Source organism: Aquarana catesbeiana, linkage group LG01 (genome assembly GCF_042186555.1).
Source record: "Aquarana catesbeiana isolate 2022-GZ linkage group LG01, ASM4218655v1, whole genome shotgun sequence".
NCBI classification, from domain to species: Eukaryota; Metazoa; Chordata; class Amphibia; order Anura; family Ranidae; genus Aquarana; species Aquarana catesbeiana.
In genome coordinates this window covers 936,020,644-936,040,662 of record NC_133324.1, presented here as the reverse complement: position 1 = coordinate 936,040,662, position 20,019 = coordinate 936,020,644, and positions in this window count along the sequence as shown.

Genomic DNA, 20,019 nt, shown 5'->3' with positions numbered 1-20,019 from the left:
AGGCGAGTCAGTTAGCTGCACTTACAGTGTATTGTGTATGTGTGTATACACCCCAGGTGTTGTGTGTGTGTGTGTATATATATATATATATATATATATATATATATATATATATATATACTGTATTTAGTGTATATACTAACAGGCAGGCAGGTGTTTTTACAGTATTTACAGTTAAGGTACTGTGTACCCCTGCACAGTTGCACCTATAGCTACCTGAAGACAAGTGCTGGTGTTCTTCTGATCCTATCAATACCACAGGCAGGCAGCTTGAAGTTTTTACAGTTAGTGTACTGTGTACCCCTGCACAGTTGCACCTATAGCTACCTGAAGACAAGTGCTGGTGTCCTTCTTCTGATCCTATTAATACCACAGGCAGGCAGCTTGAAGTGTTTACAGTTAGTGTACTGTGTACCCCTGCACAGTTGCACCTATAGCTACCTGAAGACAAGTGCTGTTGTTCTTTTTCTGATCCTATTAATACCACAGGCAGGCAGCTTGAAGTATTTACAGTTAGTGTACTGAGTACCCCTGCACAGTTGCACCTATAGCTACCTGAAGACAAGTGCTGGTGTTCTTCTTCTGATCCTATTAATACCACAGGAAGGCAGCTTGTAGTATTTACAGTTAAGGTACTGTGTACCCTGCACAGTTGCACCTATAGCTACCTGAAGACAAGTGCCGGTGTTCTTCTTCTGATCCTATTAATACCACAGGCAGGCAGATTGAAGTATTTACAGTTAGTGTACTGTGTACCCTGCACAGTATCACCTATAGCTACCTGAAGACAAGTGCTGGTGTTCTTCTTCTGATCCTATTAATACCACAGGCAGGCAGCTTGAAGTATTTACAGTTAGTGTACTGTGTACCCCTGCACAGTTGCACCTATAGCTACCTGAAGACAAGTACTGGTGTTCTCATACTAATAATACTACAGGCAGGCAGTTGATTCTGCTAGCTGCAGTATATTTAGTATATATATACATCCCAATAAAAGAGGGCAAGCAGGCTCTGTGGCTAGAGGCAACAGTGCTGGTCGTGGACGCGGTGCATCCTCATCAGCACGTGGCTGTGGGACACGCTTGGCCTTTTTTTCGGCAGCTGGCCGTGTTGAGCCGTAACATGGGGAAGACTTGGTAGAGTGGATGAGCAAGTTGTCCTCATCCTCCTCATCCTCTCTCACCCAGGCTCAGGGTACTTTGTCTGGCAAAGCAGCTGCCAACGCGGCCTCTTCCCCCAGCTCAATGGCATCAGTCACTCCTTCCCTAGCCCCACCATGTCCTCCTGAGGAGTCCCCCGAATTGTTTGACCACAGTGTTGGCTACATGCTCCAGGAGGATGCCCAGCGTTTTGAAGGCTCCGATGATGGCACCCAGCTAGAGGAAGGCAGTAACGTGATCCCAGAGAGAGGGGGTGCTCAAGAATGACAGCAATCTGGCAGTCATGTTCCCCCAGCTGCAGCATACTGCTAGATTTGCTCCAGTGATGAGGAGGGAGGGGATGATGAGGTCACTGACTCCACGTGGGTGCCTGATAGGAGAGAGGAGGAGGAGGCACATCACCAACGAGGCAGGATGCCCTCCAGGGGCCAGCTTAAGGGCAGCACACCGACTGCATCACACCACAGAGCTCCACATGTACAGGGCGCTGCTGTCTCTGCGCGTTATTCCAAAAGTTCTTTGGTGTGGGCCTTTTTTGAGACGAGTGCATCAGATCGCAACGCTGCTATTTGCAACATATGTCTCAAGCATATCTCACGTGTCCAAAACATCACCCCCTTGGGCACCACATGCTTGACCAGACATATGTCGACCTGCCATGCAGTTCGTTGGCAAGCGTACCTAAAAGACCCACACCAAAGAAGAGGACCTCTCCTTGCTCCCCATAAGCTGGGATCTCCAACCCCACTATACTTCAGTCCTCTCTGAGACCTGCACTGAGAGGAATGAAGGTGTAGAATTAGTTGTGTCACAGCCAAGTACTTGTGGGCAATCTGCTATCAGTACACTGACATCAGATTGTACCAGGCAAATTTCCCTGCCCCAGCTGCTGCACCTCCAAAAGAAGTTCGCTCCCAGCCATCCACATGCCCAGCGGTTGAATGCTAGCTTGGCTAAATTGCTAGCACTTCAACTGCTGCCTTTTCAGTTGGTAGACTCTGCCCCCTTCCGTGAGTTTGTGGAATGTGCTGTTCCACAGTGGCAGGTTCCCAAATGCCACTTTTTCTTATGGAAGGCGATTCTGGCTCTCTACCAGCATGTGGAAAGCAATGTCTTGTCCTCGCTGGACAGGGCGGTCAGCGGTAAGGTGCATATTACCGCTGACTCATGGTCCAGCAGGCATGGACAGGGACGTTACCTATTTTTCATGGAGCATTGGGTGACTCTGCTGGCAGCTGGGAAGGATGCAGGAAAAGGTGCAGTAGTGTTATAGGTTGTTCCACCATCACGCCTCCAAAATGCTACTACTGGTGAATCTGACACACCTCTCTCCTCCACTCCCTCCTCTTCTTCCTCCATGGCCTCTTCCTGTGCTTTGTCCTCAGAACCAGCGGTGCTCCATAGGCGTTCAAGGGGCCACACAAGTACGCAGGCCAAAAGATGCCATGCGGTGCTTGAGTTGGTGTGCTTGGGGGACAGGAGCCACACTGGGGCAGAGATTCTGTCAGTTCTGCAGGGACAGGCTTAGAGGTGGTTGACGCCGTGACAGCTTAAGGCAGGAATGGTGGTTTGCGACCAATGGCACCAACCTCCTATCCGCCCTCCGACAGGGACAACTGACCCATGTGACCTGTTTGGCTCACATCCTTAACTTGGTAGTGCAGCGTTTCTTGGGCAGGTACCCAGGCTTACAGGATGTCCTGAGGCAGGCCATGAAAGTCTGTGTGCATTTCCGCCGATCATATAATGCCAGTGCTCAGCTGGCTGACCTCCAAAAGGAATTTACCTGCCCAAGAACCGCCTAATCTGTGACATGCCCACCAGGCTGGCTGAAATTTAGAGGGAATTCTACCTGCCCATAAACTGAGTAGTGACATGCCCACCAGGTAGAATTTGACTTTGGCAATGCTGCAGCAGCTGCACATGCAGCAGAGGGCCATCAATTAGTACCTGTGTGACTATGGCACCAGGACAGCTTGTTTTTTTTTCCCTGCATCAGTGAGCCATGATCAGGGATGCATGCACTGTCCTGTCACCATTTGAGGAGGCCACGAGGATGGTGAGCAGTGACAGTGTATGCATCAGTGACACTGTCCCTCTTGTCCACCTGTTGGAGCACACACTGCGTGGAATAATGGACAGGGCACTTGAGGCAGAACAGAGGCAGGAAGAGGAGGACTTCCTTAGCTCTCAAGGCCCCCTTTATCCAGACAGGGTTCCTGCGTGCCTGCCAATTACACAGGAAGAGGAGGAGGAGGAGGATTGTGTCAGCATGGAGGTGGAGCCTGGCACTCAGCATTAGCAGCAGTCTTTAAGGGATCATTTACAGTCCCAAGAAACCCATGGACTTGTACGTGGCTGGGAGGAGGTGGCTGTGGATCATGTCATCCTTAGTGACCCAGAGGACTCGAATGCCTCAGCAAACCTACGCTGCATGGCCTCCCTGATCCTGCAAAGCCTGCGGAAGGATCCTTGTATTCGTGGTATCAAGGAGAGGGATCGTTACTGGCTGCAACCCTCCTTGATCCACGTTACAAGGGTTACGTTGCAGACCTTATCTTGCCGTCGCAGAGGGAGCAGAGGATGAAACATCTTTGGGAGGCCTTGCAGAAAGGTCTGTGCAACGCGTTCCCAGAGACTGGGAGGTTGCAAACTCCTGTTCCTGGACAATGTGTTGCTGAGGCTTCGGTCAGTCAAAGAAGGAGCGGTGGAGAAGGTGACTGTCTGACTGATGCGTTTTTTAGTCCACAGCCCCAAGGTATGATTGGTTACAGCAACCATTGCTAGCGTCTGTTTTACATGGTGCAGGAATACCTAGGGGCAAGATCTGACTTGGACACCTTTCCCACCGAAAATCCTCTGGGTTACTGGGTCTTGAGGATGGATCACTGGCCAGAGCTTGCACAGTATGCAATTGAGCTACTGGCCTGTCCTGCATCCAGCGTTCTTTTGGAACGCACATTCAGTGCTGCTTTGTAACTGATCACAGGGTGCGCCTGCCCACCGACTCGGTCGATAGACTGACCTTCATAAAAATGAATCTTGGATCACCACCAGATACCAAGCACCTGATGCTGATGTAACCGAATAATTTTTTTAAAATGTCAGATTCCTTCAAGACTCCCTATGCTGATGCTGAGTGACTATCCTGTTATGCTGAGTGACTATCCTTTTCCTCCTCGATGATCATGCTGATAGCTTGGAAGAATATTTTTGGTCCTGGGCGCTGCCACCAGTTGCTAAGGCCCAATTTTTCTGCCCCTGTTTAGCAGGGGCGTGTAATTACAATTTTTGATGCAATACTTTGCAGCAGGGCTCATTCCTGCACTCCAACTAGAGTATCTGTGAGGGGTTTCAGTGTTGTAGCACCAGCACCAGTGCCTAAGGCCCAATTTTTCTGCCCCTGCTTAACAGGGGCGTGTAATTACAATTTTTGATGCAATACTTTGCAGCAGGGCTCGTTCCTGCGCTCCAACTAGAGTAACTGTGAGGACTTACAGTGTTGTGGCACCAGCACCACCACCACCATCACCAAAGGCCCAATTTTTCTTCCCCTGTTCAACAGGGGCATGTAATTACAATTATTGATCTAATATTTCACAGCAGGGCCCTGTGAGGGCTTACAGTGTTGTGGCAACACCAACACCTAAGGCCCCAATTTCTGCAGAGTATATATGGCAGGCCCCTACTTTCAAACATCCAACTTACAAATGACTCTTTCTTGCAAACGGAAGGAGACAACAGGAACTGAGATGAAATCTACCCCTAGGAAGGGAAATTCTCTCCTGTAAGAGTTAATATGGGAAAAACGTTTCTCCTTTCCACTGATGCTTTATCACCAATCCTTGTTTCACTAAAAACCCCAAATTTTCTAAAAACATTTGTCATTGGGACAGAAAGTGAGGTAAAATCTTCTGAAGAGGAGCACAGACAGCAAAAAAAATGTCACAGGGGTGATAATCCTTCCCTATGTTTTCCAAAAAGCTTAAAATAGATTTTTTGGTTGGAGCTAAACACTTTAAAAATGTACCAGTTCAAAATTACAAACCGATTCTACTTAACAACAAACCTACAGTCCATGTCTTGTTTGCACCGCTTGTATACTGCTGTTCAGAGTATATAGGGTCTGGGGCCCCACGCATTTCCTTTTTTTAATCTGGGTGCGGGGTTCCCCCAATGTCGTTTGTCTCACTGATTTTCATCCATATTACCGGGACCCGACATTACATTAAAGCCGTAAGCAGTATTAAATGACTTTTATTCCTTTAAAAGTGTCATTTTGTGCAGGGTCTGTTCTAAGCACGGGAGACACATGCCACTTTACAGGCATACTATAGACACCCCCCAGGTACGATATTTAAAGGAATATTTCACTTTTTTTTCACTTTAAGCATCATTAAAATCACTGCTCCCGAAAAAAACGTCCGTTTTTAAAACTTTTTTTTGCATTGATACATGTCCCATGGGGCAGGACCCGGGTCCCCAAACCCTTTTTAAGACAATACCATGCAAATTAGCCTTTAAAATTAGCACTTTTGATTTTGAACATTCGAGTCCCATAGACTTCAATGGGGTTCTAACGTTCCTGCGAACTTTCGGTCTGTTCGCAGGTTCTGGTGCGAACCGAACCGGGGGGTGTTCTGCTCATCCCTACGCATGACCTTTCAGCAGCCTCCACTGAAAGGGATGATGGTAAAGCAAAGGTTGTCAGAGGTCCTTGCAACAGGTCTGCCAGCAGCACACCACCAGCTGTAGAGTATATCAGGCAAATTTCTCTGCTCCAGCGGCTGCATTGAAAAAAAAAAAACACTACCTGCCACCCACATGCCCAGCTTCTAAATTTCAACTTGTCCAAATTACTGGCTTTACAACTCCTGTCTTTCCGTCTGATGGATTCTGCCCCCTTCCATAAACTTGCAGAATGTTGTGTACCACAATGGCAGGTTCCCAGTCGCTATTTCTTTTCATGTAAGGCCATTCCAGCTCTGTACCATCGCATGGAAGGCAATATTTTGACATTGTTGGGCAAGGCAGTAAGCCGCAAGGTCCACCTTACTGCTGACTCTTGGTCCAGCAAGCATGGTCATTAGGGATGAGCTTCGTGTTCGAGTCGAACCCATGTTCGACTCGAACATCGGCTGTTCGATCGTTCGTCGAATTGCGAATGATATGGGCCGTTCGCGCCAAATTCGTGTGGCGCGTCACGGCCCATAATTCACTGCGGCATCGCAGTGCATTGCTTGCTGATGATTGGCCAAGCATGCACTATGACCCGCATGCTTGGCCAATCACAGCGCCGCCTTAACAGAGAGCCATAATTGGCCAAAGCCAAGGAGGCTTTGGCCAATTATGGCTCAGGGGATTTAGTACACGCCCCACACTATATAAGGCCGCCTGCACGGCGGCCCTGTGCAGTGTGTTCCGGTGTGCTTAGAGAGAGAGAGACAGTGTCATTTCATTTGAGTTAGCTAGATTAGGCAGGGCAGTCAGTCAGTTAGCTGCACTTAAAGTTTATTGTGTATATATATGCATCCCAGGTGTTGCATATATATATATATACACTGTATTCAGTTTAGCTAGATCCGTTCCTGTTATCTTCTAGACTATTTACATTTAGTGCAGTGCGTCCTGCTCACAGTGTTCAGCTAGATCCGTTCCTGTTATATTCCTACTGACAGGCAGGCTTGTCTTGTTACAGTATTTTGAAGAAAATTACTGGTGTTCTTTTGATCCTATTAGTGCCACAGTCAGGCAGCTAGACTATTTACATTTAGTGCAGTGCGTCCTGCTCACAGTGTTCAGCTAGATCCGTTCCTGTTATCTTCTTACTGACAGGCAGGCTTGTCTTGTTACAGTATTTTAAAGAAAATTACTGGTGTTCTTTTAATCCTATTAGTACCACAGTCAGGCAGCTAGACTATTTACAGTTAGTGCAGTGCGTCCTGCCCACAGTGTTCTGCTAAACCTACAAGTAAGTGGGGTGCGTCCTGCTCACAGTGTTCAGCTAAACCTACAAGTTAGTGGGGTGCGTCCACCTCACAGTGTTCAGCTAAACCTACAAGCTAGTGGGGTGCGTCCTGCTCACAGTGTTCAGCTAGATCCATTTCTGTTATCTTCTTACTGACAGGCAGGCTTGTCTTGTTACAGTAAATACAGCTACCTGAAGAAAATTGCTGGTGTTCTTTTGATCCTATTAGTACCACAGTCAGGCAGCTAGACTATTTACAGTTAGTGCAGTGCGTCCTGCTCACAGTGTTCTGCTAAACCTACAAGTTAGTGGGGTGCGTCCTGCTCACAGTGTTCAGCTAAACCTACAAGTTAGTGGGGTGCGTCCACCTCACAGTGTTCAGCTAAACCTACAAGCTAGTGGGGTGCGTCCTGCTCACAGTGTTCAGCTAGATCCGTTCCTGTTATCTTCTTACTGACAGGCAGGCTTGTCTTGTTACAGTATTTTAAAGAAAATTGCTGGTGTTCTTTTGATCCTATTAGTACCATAGTCAGGCAGCTAGACTATTTACAGTTAGTGCAGTGCGTCCTGCTCACAGTGTTCTGCTAAACCTACAAGTTAGTGGGGTGCGTCCTGCTCACAGTGTTCAGCTAAACCTACAAGTTAGTGGGGTGCGTCCACCTCACAGTGTTCAGCTAAACCTACAAGCTAGTGGGGTGCGTCCTGCTCACAGTGTTCAGCTAGATCCGTTCCTGTTATCTTCTTACTGACAGGCAGGCTTGTCTTGTTACAGTATTTTAAAGAAAATTACTGATGTTCTTTTGATCCTATTAGTACCACAGTCAGGCAGCTAGACTATTTACAGTTAGTGCAGTGCGTCCTGCTCACAGTGTTCTGCTAAACCTACAAGTTAGTGGGGTGCGTCCTGCTCACAGTGTTCAGCTAAACCTACAAGTTAGTGGGGTGCGTCCACCTCACAGTGTTCAGCTAAACCTACAAGCTAGTGGGGTGCGTCCTGCTCACAGTGTTCAGCTAGATCCGTTCCTGTTATCTTCTTACTGACAGGCAGGCTTGTCTTGTTACAGTATTTTAAAGAAAATTGCTGGTGTTCTTTTGATCCTATTAGTACCACAGTCAGGCAGCTAGACTATTTACAGTTAGTGCAGTGCGTCCTGCTCACAGTGTTCTGCTAAACCTACAAGTTAGTGGGGTGCGTCCTGCTCACAGTGTTCAGCTAAACCTACAAGTTAGTAGGGTGCGTCCACCTCACAGTGTTCAGCTAAACCTACAAGCTAGTGGGGTGCGTCCTGCTCACAGTGTTAAGCTAGATCCGTTCCTGTTATCTTCTTACTGACAGGCAGGCTTGTCTTGTTACAGTATTTTAAAGAAAATTGCTGGTGTTCTTTTGATCCTATTAGTACCACAGTCAGGCAGCTAGACTATTTACAGTTAGTGCAGTGCGTCCTGCTCACAGTGTTCTGCTAAACCTACAAGTTAGTGGGGTGCGTCCTGCTCACAGTGTTCAGCTAAACCTACAAGTTAGTGGGGTGCGTCCACCTCACAGTGTTCAGCTAAACCTACAAGTTAGTGGGGTGCGTCCACCTCACAGTGTTCAGCTAAACCTACAAGCTAGTGGGGTGCGTCCTGCTCACAGTGTTCAGCTAGATCCGTTCCTGTTATCTTCTTACTGACAGGCAGGCTTGTCTTGTTACAGTATTTTAAAGAAAATTACTGATGTTCTTTTGATCCTATTAGTACCACAGTCAGGCAGCTAGACTATTTACAGTTAGTGCAGTGCGTCCTGCTCACAGTGTTCTGCTAAACCTACAAGTTAGTGGGGTGCGTCCTGCTCACAGTGTTCAGCTAAACCTACAAGTTAGTGGGGTGCGTCCACCTCACAGTGTTCAGCTAAACCTACAAGCTAGTGGGGTGCGTCCTGCTCACAGTGTTCAGCTAGATCCGTTCCTGTTATCTTCTTACTGACAGGCAGGCTTGTCTTGTTACAGTATTTTAAAGAAAATTGCTGGTGTTCTTTTGATCCTATTAGTACCATAGTCAGGCAGCTAGACTATTTACAGTTAGTGCAGTGCGTCCTGCTCACAGTGTTCTGCTAAACCTACAAGTTAGTGGGGTGCGTCCTGCTCACAGGGTTCAGCTAAACCTACAAGTTAGTGGGGTGCGTCCACCTCACAGTGTTCAGCTAAACCTACAAGCTAGTGGGGTGCGTCCTGCTCACAGTGTTCAGCTAGATCCGTTCCTGTTATCTTCTTACTGACAGGCAGGCTTGTCTTGTTACAGTATTTTAAAGAAAATTACTGATGTTCTTTTGATCCTATTAGTACCACAGTCAGGCAGCTAGACTATTTACAGTTAGTGCAGTGCGTCCTGCTCACAGTGTTCTGCTAAACCTACAAGTTAGTGGGGTGCGTCCTGCTCACAGTGTTCAGCTAAACCTACAAGTTAGTGGGGTGCGTCCACCTCACAGTGTTCAGCTAAACCTGCAAGCTAGTGGGGTGCGTCCTGCTCACAGTGTTCAGCTAGATCCGTTCCTGTTATCTTCTTACTGACAGGCAGGCTTGTCTTGTTACAGTATTTTAAAGAAAATTGCTGGTGTTCTTTTGATCCTATTAGTACCACAGTCAGGCAGCTAGACTATTTACAGTTAGTGCAGTGCGTCCTGCTCACAGTGTTCTGCTAAACCTACAAGTTAGTGGGGTGCGTCCTGCTCACAGTGTTCAGCTAAACCTACAAGTTAGTAGGGTGCGTCCACCTCACAGTGTTCAGCTAAACCTACAAGCTAGTGGGGTGCGTCCTGCTCACAGTGTTCAGCTAGATCCGTTCCTGTTATCTTCTTACTGACAGGCAGGCTTGTCTTGTTACAGTATTTTAAAGAAAATTGCTGGTGTTCTTTTGATCCTATTAGTACCACAGTCAGGCAGCTAGACTATTTACAGTTAGTGCAGTGCGTCCTGCTCACAGTGTTCTGCTAAACCTACAAGTTAGTGGGGTGCGTCCTGCTCACAGTGTTCAGCTAAACCTACAAGTTAGTGGGGTGCGTCCACCTCACAGTGTTCAGCTAAACCTACAAGTTAGTGGGGTGCGTCCACCTCACAGTGTTCAGCTAAACCTACAAGCTAGTGGGGTGCGTCCTGCTCACAGTGTTCAGCTAGATCCGTTCCTGTTATCTTCTTACTGACAGGCAGGCTTGTCTTGTTACAGTATTTTAAAGAAAATTACTGATGTTCTTTTGATCCTATTAGTACCACAGTCAGGCAGCTAGACTATTTGCAGTTAGTGCAGTGCGTCCTGCTCACAGTGTTCTGCTAAACCTACAAGTTAGTGGGGTGCGTCCTGCTCACAATGTTCAGCTAAACCTACAAGTTAGTGGGGTGCGTCCACCACACAGTGTTCAGCTAAACCTACAAGCTAGTGGGGTGCGTCCTGCTCACAGTGTTCAGCTAGATCCGTTCCTGTTATCTTCTTACTGACAGGCAGGCTTGTCTTGTTACAGTATTTTAAAGAAAATTGCTGGTGTTCTTTTGATCCTATTAGTACCATAGTCAGGCAGCTAGACTATTTACAGTTAGTGCAGTGCGTCCTGCTCACAGTGTTCTGCTAAACCTACAAGTTAGTGGGGTGCGTCCTGCTCACAGTGTTCAGCTAAACCTACAAGTTAGTGGGGTGCGTCCACCTCACAGTGTTCAGCTAAACCTACAAGCTAGTGGGGTGCGTCCTGCTCACAGTGTTCAGCTAGATCCGTTCCTGTTATCTTCTTACTGACAGGCAGGCTTGTCTTGTTACAGTATTTTAAAGAAAATTACTGATGTTCTTTTGATCCTATTAGTACCACAGTCAGGCAGCTAGACTATTTACAGTTAGTGCAGTGCGTCCTGCTCACAGTGTTCTGCTAAACCTACAAGTTAGTGGGGTGCGTTCTGCTCACAGTGTTCAGCTAAACCTACAAGTTAGTGGGGTGCGTCCACCTCACAGTGTTCAGCTAAACCTACAAGCTAGTGGGGTGCATCCTGCTCACAGTGTTCAGCTAGATCCGTTTCTGTTATCTTCTTACTGACAGGCAGGCTTGTCTTGTTACAGTAAATACAGCTACCTGAAGAAAATTGCTGGTGTTCTTTTGATCCTATTAGTACCACAGTCAGGCAGCTAGACTATTTACAGTTAGTGCAGTGTGTCCTGCTCACAGTGTTCTGCTAAACCTACAAGTTAGTGGGGTGCGTCCTGCTCACAGTGTTCAGCTAAACCTACAAGTTAGTGGGGTGCATCCACCTCACAGTGTTCAGCTAAACCTACAAGCTAGTGGGGTGCGTCCTGCTCACAGTGTTCAGCTAGATCCGTTCCTGTTATCTTCTTACTGACAGGCAGGCTTGTCTTGTTACAGTATTTTAAAGAAAATTGCTGGTGTTCTTTTGATCCTATTAGTACCACAGTCAGGCAGCTAGACTATTTACAGTTAGTGCAGTGCGTCTTGCTCACAGTGTTCTGCTAAACTTACAAGTTAGTGGGGTGCGTCCACCTCACAGTGTTCAGCTAAAGCTACCTGTAGAAGGTTGGTGGTGTTCTCATACTACAGGCAGGCAGTTGATTTTGCTAGCTGCAGTATCAGTACATATATATATATATATATATATATATATATATATATATATATATATATATCCCAGCTTAGTGCAGCTACAGGCCATTAGTATGTCTGGAAGGCCAAGAAGGAGAGGCAGACAGTCACAAGCCAATAAGAGAGGGCAAGCAGGCTCTGTGTCTAGTGCTGGTCGTGGAGACGGTGCATCCTCATCAGCACGTGGCCATGGGACACGCTTGGCCTTTTTTTCGGCAGCTGGCCATGTTGAGCCGCAACATGCGGAAGACTTGGTCGAGTGGATGACCAAGCCGTCCTCATCCTCCTCATCCTCTCTCACCCATGCCCAGGGTACTTTGTCTGGCAAAGCAGCGGCCTCTTCCCTCGGCTCAATGTCATCAGTGACTCCTTCCCTAGCCCCACCATGTCCTCCTGAGGAGTCCCTCGAACTGTTTGACCACAGTGTTGGGTACATGCTCCAGGAGGATGCCCAGTGTTTGGAAGGCTCTGATGATGATACTGAGCTTGATGAAGGCAGTAACACGAGCACGGACAGAGGGGGTGCCCAAGAAGGACAGCAATCTGGCAGTCATGCTCCCCCTGCTGCAGCATACTGCCAGGTTTGCTCCAGTGATGAGGAGGGAGGGGATGATGAGGTCACTGACTCAACGTGGGTGCCTGATAGGAGAGAGGAGGAGGAGGAGGAGGAGGAGGCGGCACATCACCAACGAGGCAGGATGCCCTCCAGGGGCCAGCCTAAGGGCAGCACATTGACTGCATCACACCCCAAAGCTCCACATGTGCAGGGCGCTGCAGTCTCTGCGCGTTATTCAAAAAGTTCTTTGGTGTGGGCCTTTTTTGAGACGAGTGCATCAGATCGCACCGCTGCTATTTGCAACATATGTCTCAAGCGTATCTCGCGTGGCCAAAACATCTCCCGCTTGGGTACCACATGCTTGTCCAGACATATGTTGACCTGCCATGCAGTTCGTTGGCAAGCGTATCTAAAAGACCCACACCAAAGAACAAAGAGGACCTCTGCTTGCTCCTCATCAGCTGAGATTTCCAACCCCACTAGACCTTCAGTCCTCTCTGAGACCTGCACTGAGAGGAATGAAGGTGTAGAATTAGGTGTGTCACAGCCACGTACTTGTGGGCAATCTGATTTTGGTACACCGACGTCAGATTGTACCAGGCAAATTTCCCTGCCCCAGCTGCTGCACCGCCGAAAGAAGTTTGCTCCCAGCCATCCACATGCCCAGCGGTTGAATGCTAGCTTGGCAAAATTGCTAGCACTTCAACTGCTGCCTTTTCAGTTGGTAGACTCTGCCCCCTTCCGTGAGTTTGTGGAATGTGCAGTTCCTCAGTGGCAGGTACCCAAACGCCACTTTTTCTCACGGAAGGCGATTCCAGCTCTCTACCAGCATGTGGAAGGCAATGTCCATGCCTCGCTGGACAGGGCGGTCAGCGGTAAGGTGCATATTACCGCTGACTCATGGTCCAGCAGGCATGGACAGGGACGTTACCTAAGTTTCACGGCGCATTGGGTGACTCTGCTGGCAGCTGGGAAGGATGCAGGACAAGGTGCAGTAGTGTTGGAGGTTGTTCCGCCACCACGCCTCCAAAATGCTAATGATTGTGACACACCTCTCTCCTCCACCCCCTCCTCTTCTTCTTCCTCCATGGCCTCTTCCTCGGAACCAGCGGTGCTCCGTAGTCGTTCAAGGGGCTATGCAAGTACGCAGGCCAAAAGATGCCATGCGGTGCTTGAGCTGGTGCTGGTGTGCTTGGGGGACAGGAGCCACACTGGGGCAGAGGTTCTGTCAGCTCTGCAGGGGCAGGTTCAGAGGTGGTTGATGCCACGCCAACTTAAGGCAGAAATGGTGGTTTGCGACAATGGCACCAACCTCCTCTCTGCCCTCCGACAGGGACAAATGACCCATGTGCCCTGTTTGGCTCACGTCCTTAACTTGGTGGTGCAGCGGTTCTTGGGCAGGTACCCGGGCTTACAGGATGTCCTGAGGCAGGCCAGGAAAGTCTGTGTGCATTTCCGCTGGTCATATAATGCCAGTGCTCGGCTGACGGACCTCCAAAAGGAGTTTAACCTGCCCAAGAACCGCCTAATCTGTGACATGCCCACCAGGTGGAACTCAACGTTGGCCATGCTGCAGCGGCTGCACACGCAGCAGAGGGCCATCAATGAGTACCTGTGCGACTATGGCACCAGGACAGGGTCAGGGGAGCTTGTTTTTTTTTCCCCACGCCAGTGGGCCATGATCAGGGATGCATGCACTGTCCTGTCACCATTTGAGGAGGCCACGAGGATGGTGAGCAGTGACAGTGCATGCATCAGTGACACTGTCCCCCTTGTCCACCTGTTGGAGCACACGCTGCGTGGAATAATGGACAGGGCACTTGAGGCAGAACAGAGGCAGGAAGAGGAGGACTTCCTTAGCTCTCAAGGCCCCCTTTATTCAGACAGTGTTCTTGCGTGCCCGCCGATCACACAGGAAGAGGATGAGGAGGAAGAGGAGGAGGAGGAGGAGGAAGATTGTGTCAGTATGGAGGTGGAGCCTGGCACTCAGCATCAGCAGCAGTCTTTAAGGGATCAGTCCCAAGAAACACATGGACTTGTACGTGGCTGGGAGGAGGTGGCTGAGGACCATGTCGTCCTTAGTGACCCAGAGGACTCCAGACCGAATGCCTCAGCAAACCTACGCTGCATGGCCTCCCTGATCCTGCAAAGCCTGCGTAAGGATCCTCGTATTCGTGGTATCAAGGAGAAGGACCAATACTGGCTGGCAACCCTCCTTGATCCACGTTACAAGGGTAAGGTTGCAGACCTTATCTTGCCATCGCAGAGGGAGCAGAGGATGAAACATCTTTGGGAGGCCTTGCAGAAAGGTCTGTGCAACGCGTTCCCAGAGACTGGGAGGTTACAAACTCCTGTTTCTGGACAACGTGTTGCTGAGGCTTCGGTCAGTCAAAGAAGGAGCGGTGGAGAAGGTGGCCGTCTGACCAATGCGTTCAGACAATTTTTTGGTCCGCAGCCCCAAGGTATGATCGGTTCCAGCAACCATCGCCAGCGTCTGTTTTACATGGTGCAGGAATACCTAGGGGCAAGATCAGACTTGGACACCTTTCCCACCGAAAATCCTCTGGGTTACTGGGTCTTGAGGATGGATCACTGGCCAGAGCTTGCACAGTATGCAATTGAGCTACTGGCCTGTCCTGCATCCAGCGTTCTTTCGGAACGCACGTTCAGTGCTGCTGGAGGCGTGGTAACCGATCACAGGGTGCGTCTGTCCACCGACTCGGTCGATCGACTGACCTTCATAAAAATGAATGAGTCTTGGATCACCACCAGCTACCAAGCACCTGATGCTGATGTAACTGAATAATTTTTTTTGAAATCTCAGATCCCTTCAAAGACTGCCTATGCTGATGCTGAGTGACTATTCCTGAGTAATTATCCTCTTCCTCCTCAATCATCACGCTGATAGCTTGTAAGAGCATTTTTGGTTCTGGGCGCCACCACCAGTGCCTAAGGCACAATTTTTCAGCCCCTGTTTAACAGGGGCGTGTAATTACGATTTTTGATGTAATACTTTGCAGCAGGGCTCGTTCCTGCATTCCAACTAGAGTGTCTGTGAGGGGTTGCAGTGTTGTGGCACCAGCACCAGTGCCTAAGGCCCAATTTTTCAGCCCTTGTTTAACAGGGGCGTGTAATTACAATTTTTGATGCAATACTTTGCAGCAGGGCTCGTTCCTGCATTCCAACTAGAGTGTCTGTGAGGGGTTGCAGTGTTGTGGCACCAGCACCAGTGCCTAAGGCCTAATTTTTCAGCTCCTGTTCAACAGGGGCATGTAATTACAATTCTTGATCTAATATTTCACAGCAGAGCCCTGTGAGGGCTTACAGTGTTGTGGCCACAGCAACACCTAAGGCCCAAATTTCTGCTGAGTATATAGGGCAGGACCCTACTTTCAAACAACTAACTTACAAACGACTCCAACTTGCAAACGGAAGGAGACAAAAGGAAGTGAGAATAAATCTACCCCTAGGAAGGGAAATTCTCTCCTGTAAGAGTTAATATGGGAAAAACATTTCTCCTTTCCACTGATGCTTTCCAATCCATTGGGACAAAAAGTGAGGTGAAATCTTCTGAAGAGGAGGAAAGACAGCAAAACAAATGTCACAGGGGTGATAACCCTTCCCTATGTTTTCCAAAAAGCTTAAAAAAGATTTTTTGGCTGGAGCTAAACACGTTAAAAATGTACCCGTTCAAAATTACAAAGAGATTCTACTTAACAACAAACCTACAGCCTGTATACTGCTGTTCAGATTATATAGGGCCTGGTGGCCCCACACCTTTCCTTATTTTAATTTGGGTGCGGGGTTCCCCTTAATATCCATACAAGACCCAAAGGGCCTGGTAATGGACTGGGGGGTACCCATGCCGTTTGTCTCACTGATTTTCATCCATATTGCCAGGACCCGACATTACATTAAACCCGCAAGCAGTTTTAAATGAGATTTTTTCCTTTAAAAATGACATTTGGTGCAGGGACTGTTCTAAACACGGGAAACACGCGTCACTTTACAGGCATACTATAGACACCCCTCAGGTACGATATTTAAAGGAATATTTCACTTTTTTTTTTTTTTAACTTTAAGCATCATTAAAATCACTGCTCCCGAAAAAACGTCCGTTTTTAAAAGTTTTTTTTGCATTGATACATGTCCCCTGGGGTAGGACCCGGGTCCCCAAACCCTTTTTAGGACAATACCATGCAAATTAGCCTTTAAAATGAGCACTTTTGATTTCGAACGTTCGAGTCCCATAGACGTCAATGGGGTTCTAACGTTCGTGCAAACTTTCGGTCCGTTCGCAGGTTCTGGTGCGAACCGAACCGGGGGGGTGTTCGGCTCATCCCTAATGGTCATGGATATATTTTGTTCACAGCACACTGGGTAACTCTGCTTGCAACTTGGAAGAATGCAGGACCATGCTCAGTGCTGCATCTCCATAAATTTGATGGTGATGATGCAAGATCTGTCCCTCCTCCTCCCTGCCCTCCTCTGCTGGATTGTCCTTTGAACAACCAGTACCTCTGAGCGTTCAAGGGGCCATTCAATGAGTCAGGCTAAAAGATGCCATGCAGTGCTTCAGCTGGTCTTTCTAGGGGACAAGAGCCACACCAGAGCAGCTCTGCAGGGGCAGGCACAGAGATGGTTCACATCATGGAAGCTTGAGCCAGTAATGGTAGTGTGTAATAATGGCACTAACCTTCTGTCTGCCCTTCAACAGGGAAAGTTGACACATGTGCCATGCCTGGCACATGTCCTCAATTTGGTGGTGCAGCATTTCTTAAACAGCTACCCAGGTTTGCAATATCTTCTAAAGAAGACCAGAAGAGTTTGTAGTTATTTCAGGTGGTCATACACAGCCAGTCTTCAGCTGGCTGAAATTTAGAGGGAATTCTACCTGCCGATAAACTGAGTAGTGACATGCCCACCAGGTAGAATTTGACTTTGGCAATGCTGCAGCAGCTGCACATGCAGCAGAGGACCATCAATGAGTACCTGTGTGAGTATGGCACAAGGACAGGCTCAGGGCACCTTGGTTTTTTTTCCCACACCAATGGCTGCTGATAAAGGATGCATGCACTGTACTGTCAACATTTGAGGAGGCAACAAGTATGGTGAGCTATGAAAATGCATGCATCAGTGACATGATCCCTCTTGTGTTCCTGCTGTTCCAGACTCTGCATGGCATTGAAGCACAGGAAGACATACATTGAACCTTAAGAGATGGTTTTCAGTCCCCAGAAACCTTGGGAGCAGCACGTGACTGGGAGGAGGCAGTTCCAGATATTGTAATCCTCAGTGACCCTGAGGACTCTGCTTCTCATGCTTCCACAAACCTGTGGTGCGTGGCCTACTTTATTCTTCAAAGCCTGTGAAAGGAACCAAGAATTTGTGGCATCAAGGATAAGGATCATTATTGGTTGGCAACCCTCCTTGACCACCATTACAAGAGTAAATACTCTGGACTCATCCGGTCACCACAGAAGGAGCAGAGGATAAAATATCTTGAGGAAACCTTAAAGAGGAGTTTATGTACTGCCTTTCCAGACTCTGGTAGGTTACAGTCTCAAGGAAAAGCTAGTTTGGAAGCTTACGTTGGTCAAAGGAGGAGCAGTGTAGAAGGGGGCCGCATCAGTGATGCTTTTCAAAAAATTATTAGTGCTCAGTGCCCAGGGCTGTCAGCTTCAACATCCCACCAGCAGCATCTGTATCAAATGGTGCAAGGTTATCTGGGGAAAAAACAGACATGGAAAGTTTTCCAGTAGGCGATCCACTGGGTTTCTGGGTCATGAGAATAGACCACTGGTCAGAACTGGACTGGCCAGTATGCAACTGAGCTGCTGGTCTGCCCTGCATCCAGTGTGCTTTCCGAATGTGTATATAGTGCTGACAGAGGTTTTGTGATAGATAAAAGAACTTCTGTCCACAGACTCTGTTGACCGGATGATATTTGTAAAAATGAATCAGTCCTGGATTAGCAGCAGCTATCAAGCCCCTGATGCCGATGTCGCTGATTAAATGTTATTGGGATCACATATCTCTGCAAGACTGCCTACACTAACTAGCTTTGTGGGTGTTGATGTTATCTTGAAGTAATTTTTTTTATAGGTTTCGTAGGCATAATTAACACCTAAGGGACATTTTTTTTGCACCTGTTTGACAGGTGCATCAAATTAAATTTTTTTACAGTAAGGTTGATTCTTGGTTTCATCAAGACTACCTCTAGAAGGTTACGAGGTGAGGGCACCAACAACACCCGGAGACCATTTCTTTTTTTTATCCAACAAGATTTTATTGAGTTTGCAGGAAGGACAATACAAACATTGTAAGCAGAGTTACATAGCTCCTCTTATACAATACATAATCCAGTAAACAATCAACCGTCTCGATATAACACGGCTAAGACCTTGTTCCAGTCACAGTCAACCTCCATCCATGTCTCACCCGGCATTGATTCCTAGCAACCTGTCATATACCAACTCCATAGGTGCTAATCCCGGCACATCCAACCATGGACCCCATATTTTTTCATATTTTGGCATGCTACCTCTATGTTGATAAATCAACTTTTCCATTTTTAGAGTTGTGTTAATATTATCCGTCCACTCTTTAATAGTCGGGGGCCTATCAGACTTCCAGTGAGTCATAATCAGCCTTTTGGCCTGGAAAAGTACTCTATGCACAGCTTCTCTGGTGTGTCCTTCCCATTCGTATTCCTCCAAAGCCCCCAAGAGACACGCTCTAGGGTCTTGTGGAAGATTCACATTAAAAATTGAGTTAATGTTTTGCACCACTCCTGCCCAATACATGTGTAACTTGGGGCACCTCCACAGCATATGTATAAGGTCTCCATGCTCACGTTTACATCTAGTACACGTTGGATCCGCCTGCCTGTTCATTAAATGTAATCTGTGTGGAGTGTAATATGTTCTCAATAGTATATATAATTGGGTGAGTTTTTGTGACACATTGAGTGAACATTGGTTCACTGCCTGAAAGATCTCCTCCCACTGATCCCCGTCTAGTTGTCCCACCTCTGTTTCCCATTTCTCTCTTACCCTCAAGGGATGGTGTCTCATCACGGACTGTAGCAGGATGGCATAGCATTGAGAAATAAATCCTTTAGATGAGCCGGCATCCCTCAGTAGGTTAAATACCGGGGTTGGGGACAAATGCCAATCCGAAGAGCGGCTCTGTGTGTGTATTGCATGTTTAACCACTTGCCGACCGCCTAACGTAGATATACGTCGGCAGAGTGGCACGGGCAGGCAGAATCACGTATATATACGTGATCTGCCTCCCGCGGGCGGGGGGTCCGATCGGACCCCCCCCGGTGCCAGCGGCGGTCGGCATCTGACTGGGAGCGTCGGGAGGCGAGGGGGAGACCATCCGATCGTGGCCCCCCCCTCGCGATCGCTCCCAGCCAATGGGAATCCTCCTCTGCCTGTGTGTAGTTTCACACAGGCAGAGGATGTGATGTCATCTCTCCTCGGTCTGGCAGTTTCCGTCCAGCGCCGAGGAGAGAAGACATGTAAGTGCACAACACACAAACACACACAGTAGAACATGCCAGGCATACTTTACACCCCCGATCCCCCCCCCGATCGCCCCCCGATCCCCCCCAATCACCCCCCCCCCTGTCACAAACTGACATTAGCAGTATTTTTTTTTTTTTTTTCTGATTACTGCATAGTGTCAGTTTGTGACAGTTACAGTGTTAGGGCAGTGA